The sequence below is a fragment of the Helianthus annuus genome, chromosome 11 (assembly GCF_002127325.2).
Source record: "Helianthus annuus cultivar XRQ/B chromosome 11, HanXRQr2.0-SUNRISE, whole genome shotgun sequence".
NCBI classification, from domain to species: domain Eukaryota; kingdom Viridiplantae; phylum Streptophyta; class Magnoliopsida; order Asterales; family Asteraceae; genus Helianthus; species Helianthus annuus.
In genome coordinates this window covers 132,261,938-132,268,274 of record NC_035443.2, presented here as the reverse complement: position 1 = coordinate 132,268,274, position 6,337 = coordinate 132,261,938, and the positions used below count along the sequence as shown (strand labels likewise).

The following is a 6,337-nucleotide window of genomic DNA, read 5'->3' as shown; positions in this document are numbered from 1 at the left end:
GACCGGTGTCGAACCGAAAGTAACGATTCTGAAAACGCCAAAAGGTGGGTACCAAATTGGTACCGAAAATGATTTGGTATAGTAAATTTGGTACCGATACGATACCGGTTTGATTACAGGATTTGATACGATTTGCTCATCAATAATCTAAATATCAAAGTTAATTTTATATGCTAAAATTCAGTCATTACAGAAAAAGAAAAAAATAAAGCAAAATAAGTCGTTGTGTATATAAAACCTCATTCAAACGAAATAAAGTTTACTTACTGTGTGTATGAAAAGTAATCTAAAAGATGCAATTACTTGCATTGCTACAAGATTTGATGAGCTCGATACCAACCGGTACCGAAAATGCCATTACCGAAATCCCCAAAAGTGGGTACCGGTACCGAATATACCTGGTACTGTACCGGTCGGTACTGGTACGGCACCGGTATTTGAGGGTAAAAATCGATGAATACCGGTACCGAACCGATACCTAAAATACACCCGGACCCGGTTTAGTAAATTTAATACCGGTACCCGATACCATTCATTTAATTCTATGTTTATTACTGTTCATTCCTTTGTGTTTTTAATATATAGGTTCCAAAAGTGGGTAACGGTACCGAATATACCTGGTAGGCCGCCGGTCGGTACTGGTACGGCGCCGGTATTTGAGAGTAAAAACTGATGAATACCGATACCGAACCGATACCAAAAATACACCCAGACCCGATTTAGTAAATTTAATACCGGTACCCGATACCATTCATTTAATTCTATTACCGTTCATTCCTTTGTGTTTTTAATATATAGTGAATTAGATTTTTTAAATTAGATTATTAAATAATTTTGACTGAACACTGTCCATTATATATAGTAAAATATTCTAGAATAGTTTTAGCTTTTTTTTTAGAAAAGATATATCTTATTTTGATTTTGTAAAAGTGGAAGGTGCGTTACGTATTTATTGTGTTATATCACAAGTCACACTGTCCACACTTTTGGGTGTCACACGTCAACTATGGCATATAGTAGCAACATGAAAAAAAAAAATATGAAATGTTTGTTTTTATATGATAAATCAATACCTCATTAAAGTTTATTCTCAATAAATTTTAAAGATTTTTGCACAGCATTTTTAAAAAGACTTTTTGCCTTAGAACTTAGGAAAATATCATATAAAAACCAACATACTTTCTTATTTTTCTCACAAAAGCTTCTTAATAATTTTTTTTTTTTTTTGCATACGAAAAACTGACATACTCTTTGTTTTGTCTTACAAAAGTCCCTCAACAATTTTTTTATCATTAAAGTCCATTCACATGTTAGATTTGAACAAAATTATGACAAAAATAACTTAAACAACTTGGAACCGTTAGAGGTGTCCATCGGTTCTCTTTGGTTTATTCGATTATTTGGTTCCTTTTATTTGTTTTTTTTTTTTTTTGATTAAACAAAAAATCGAACCAAACTAAATGGAATTTAAGTACTTCAAAACTAAATCATAAACTGCATTCGAATTTGGTTTGGTTGCGGTTTCAATCGAATACAACGAGATCATATAATTGGGTTCATTCGACTAAATATAAAGTATGGCTTATATGGTTACTCGGTTTATTGGACTACATATAAACCGAAATCATTCTATTCGGTTCTGTTTACTCGTCTTTTGTTCGATTTTCGTTTTTAACTGTTTTCGGTTCTATGGCAATCACCTATGAATTTTCAAACATACTTACGTTGAAACATAACTTCATGTAGCCAGTTTTAAAAAAGTTTTTGTCATAAATTTGTTCAAATTTAACATGTGAAAAGGGACTTTGTTCAAAAAAATTGTTGAGGAACTTTTGTGAGATAAAACAGAAAATATGTTGGTTTTTTAAGTGAAAAAATTTGTTGAGGGACTTTTATGAGAAATATGAAAAGGTATATTAGTTTTTTATTGTATTTGTTATAAAAAAAAAAAAAAGAAGTATAGTTTTGAAGCCACATATAGGGGTCGGATTAATAATGTTATTAATAATGATTTGTCAAATGTTATTGTACTAAAAGTTAAACATTTAGATTGTGAACAATATATGAAGTTGTCACAACATGGATTCCTTTTCTCTTTTGTGTTTTATTTTTTACTTGTTCTTTTCACTTGTCTTTTATGAAAGATGTATTAAATAAGATTACTAGTTTCATAAGCACGTTCCTTCTTATTTTTAATTTTTCCTCCTCCGTCTTATTTCTATATCTACATTGATTGATTCCTATTTTGTTTCTAAATTATTTTTTTTAGTAAATTGCCATTTTAGTCCCTGAGTTTTGTCTAAATTTGTCATTTTAGTCCAAATAGTTTTTTTTTTTGCCTCTGGGTCCCTAACTTTTACATTTTGTTGCCATTTTGATCATTTTGTCTAACTCCATCCAAAAACCCAGTTTGTAACAGGGGTATTTTGAGGATTTCCTTAAAAAATGTTTTCAGTTGCCATTTTGATCCAATTCCAAAAAAACCAAAATAATTCCAAAAAATAAAAATAAATCTAAAAATAAAAAAAATCTAAAAAATCATAAAAATTCAAAAAAATCTAAAAATAAAAAAAATTCTAAAAATTCACAAAAATTCCAAAAAAATAAAAAAAAATTCTAAAAAATCCAAAAATCATTAAATGTTTCGGCATGAACCGTTTCGACCCGTGCCGTATCGAACCGAACCGTTTCAACCCGTACCGTATCGAACCGAACCGTTTCGACCCGTATCGTTTCGACCCGTACTGTATCGAACCGAACCGTTTCGACGCGAACCGTTTCGACCCGTACCGTATCGAACCGAACCATTTCGACGCGAACCGTTTCGAGCCGAACCGTTTCGACGTGAAGCGTTTCGACCCGTACCGTTTCGAACCGTCCCGTTTCGACCCGTAGCGTTTCGAACCATAGCGTTTCGAACCGTACCGTTTCGACCCGTACCGTTTCGACCTGTACCGTTTCGACGCGAACCGTTTCGAACCGAACCGTTTCGACCCGTACCGTATCGAACCGAACCGTTTCGATACGATACGGGCTCGAAACGGTTCGCGTCGAAACGGTTCGATTCGATACTGTACGGGTCGAAACGGTTCGGTTCGAAATGGTTCGCGTCGAAACGGTACGGGTAGAAACGCTTCGCGTCGAAACGGTTCGGCTCGAAACGGTTCGGGTTCGAAACGGTACGGGCCGAAACGGTTCGTGCCGAAACATTTAATGATTTTTGGATTTTTTAGAATTTTATGATTTTTTAGAATTTTTTTTTATTTTTAGATTTTTTTGAATTTTTTAGAATTTTTTTGATTTTTAGATTTTTTTGAATTTTTTTGATTTTTTGAATTTTTTTTTATTTTTTGGAATTGGATCAAAATGACAACTGAAAACATTTTTTAAGGAAATCCCCAAAATACCCCTGTTACAAACTGGGTTTTTGGATGGAGTTAAACAAAATGATCAAAATGGCAACAAAATGTAAAAGTCAGGGACCCAGAGGTAAAAAAAACTATTTGGACTAAAATGGCAAATTTGGACAAAACTCAGGGACTAAAATGGCAATTTACTCTATTTTTTTGTGTTACGATAATTTCAGTGAAACTACTCGACTTTGTCAGCAACCTAGTAAAGACGACATGTGGTAGGATACATAGTGTAGTATCGCAGAATTGGTATGTAATTATACTAGGTTATCACCCGCGAACTTCGCGGGTAGAAACATTAACTTTATATTAATCGAACTATGTCATTAAATAAAATAAAAATACATGTTTTCGAACATAATTTTTTTATAATTGTTTTGAATTGAAAGTTGTAGTCATTGGGTTGCGAGTAAGGTCAGAAACTGCGGGCAAGAACCAGAGGCAGAAACTTGCCTCATTGAATGACCCAAGAAACAAAAAAAAAAGAACTTTTATTTTTTATAATAAAATATACGCATGGAGTTGTTCGAACCTACAAAACAAACTCATTTAATTAAATTTAGAAATTAATTAAAAGTTTACATAAGAAAATATAAACAACAAAAACTTTATTCATTAAATATACATTATATATTTTTTTAACAATCATGACCAATCGAAATATAACAAATTAATAACATGGATATTAATATAGTGTTGATTGTTCCCATTTTCAAATAATCACTTGCTTATTAAAAAAAATCCATTAACTTTGAAGGCATTAAACTGACTTGCTAATGGTATTCATTCATACCTAATACGATACGCTAATCAATAAATAAAACACACACACTAAAAAACCATTCAAATAATAATGTTGAGTAAATCATTCAAAACTCTATCCAAATGTATGCCATTTAGTACTCAATGGTAACAAAACACACAACAAAGTGAAACCATCATGCTGCCTCCTGCAATTGAGGTGCCTACATAAAGATGTACTGCAGAAAACATAGATTAAACTAATCGCTCTTAACATGATACATTTTTCGTATAAAATGAGTGAAACTTAATCTTCCAAGTACCTCGAATGGTTTGCCAGGTCGTTCAAAATCCAGTATGTTTAGAGCAACTTCACAGCTCTATGAAACAATCGGCTCTGGATCTTTGGAGAATTCCTCAAGTAGAGATATACACTGGTCATCTACAAAAATGGTTTATTAAGGTCAAAAACATAAAGTTTTTCATAAAAGTGTCCCGAGTCAACCCAATAGAGCCGTTTTGACCCTAAAAACCATATTTGACTACCTACCCAACATAGTCCATTTTCCACCAAATGTTATTAAAAAGTATAGTAGATTTTAGAAGCATGGTTACCTTATATTTTTGGTTTTAAAAAATGTGGCAACTCTCTCTCTCTCTCTCATTTTCTTTGTGTTAAATTGTTTTTTTTCCTTTTCCTTTCAGTTTTTCGTTCAGTATATAATTCAGTTTATAACAACCTCTCATTTTTTATACTTAAATGTGAATCTAATAAGTTCTGTTCAAACTTATTTGTCTACAATCAACAAAATCTCATATAACCAGCAATTTCATGCGCAATCAAAGGTATCACAATCAAACACAGACATCAATAAATCTACACACTTTCTCAAAACATAATCTCTAACATCACTAACCTGTATCAATAATTCAAAACCCTAACTAATGTGTTGTGCACTCACTAATATCTGCTACACACGTCTCACTTATTCATCTTCACAACTTCAAACACATCTTATCTAATACCTTATGCCAATCAACAAAATCTCATATATCAATCAGCAATACAATGCACAATCAAATACCTCACAATCAATTTCAAACATCAATCAATATACAAAATTTCTCAAGACACAAAGTCTAATATCACTAACCTAATGCGCTACTGCTCAATAATGTGTCGGTGTCATGAAAAACTTCATAACCCTAACTAATGTGTTAACTTGCCAAGGCTCAAGGCTGTATCTTATTCCAATGTTGTTTGTCCGACGCATCGTCACAAATCTAACAACCGAGTCAATCAAACTATTAGCTAAAAAATTAAAATAATGATTGAGTTCAAAATTTAAAATTTAAAATCTAAAAATCAAATCACTAATATCTAATCTCGTAAATCAAGCAAACTTATTAGGAAAGTCTAACCTTGCCAAGCAAAACCAACCGACATGGTACCAATTCCCAGCCATAGCAAGCATATTTCTGTCCAACATAGTTGCAGCCAAAAACTCCGGACCATCCAAAATAAACACCTAATGAATCAAAATAAAAACACATAAACCTTGAATATTACTCAATTTATGACTACTATCCCACAAAACAAAACTTTGTCAACAAAATATACTAACTTATGCAATGGTAAACCATAAAAATAACAAATTAATTTAGATGATTAGCCTTGCAGAAAACCCAAATCGGGAAAGTTTACCTGAATTGTTAACGAAAAAAATCAGACTCAGATTGGGTTACTCAAGCGGATATTAATCACTGGAATAAGATCTGGTATCAAACATAAGAGCACACATGAGTTGATTAACGGAACAAATGGCGAGGAAAAGAATATACATCAGTTAATCGAATAGAGATCAATTTCCCTTAGGATCCCATTCAAGATATATAGATATATAGATATAGATAAAGAAATGTGCAAGATATACCTTTCCTTCAACTTCTCATAGGATCCCATTCAAGAGTTCCTTGTAAGGGAAGGAGTCTGAAAGAAGTTTATCACCAAAAATTACAAAACACAGTTTGAATTAGATATGCAACTCGAGTACAAAAACAATAGTCGAAGACTCGAAGCATTCCTAAAATTACAAATAATATAGTCAAAGCATCTCATAAAAAAACATCAAGATTTCAAAGCATTCAAAATTTAAAATCAAACACAATAATGGTTTACTTCA

The 6,337-nt window shown here is 32.2% G+C and overlaps 1 long non-coding RNA gene across 1 annotated transcript; it reads right to left on the bottom strand.

Moving 5' to 3' along the window:
* Positions 1-5,314: 5,314 nt before the first annotated feature.
* LOC110881026 lies at positions 5,315-6,130 on the bottom strand. The gene is made up of 4 exons (XR_002559563.2): positions 6,089-6,130; positions 5,860-5,930; positions 5,577-5,683; positions 5,315-5,438 (listed from the first exon to the last, which is right to left on the bottom strand). It is a non-coding gene; the product is annotated as an uncharacterized LOC110881026 (long non-coding RNA).
* Positions 6,131-6,337: the final 207 nt, after the last annotated feature.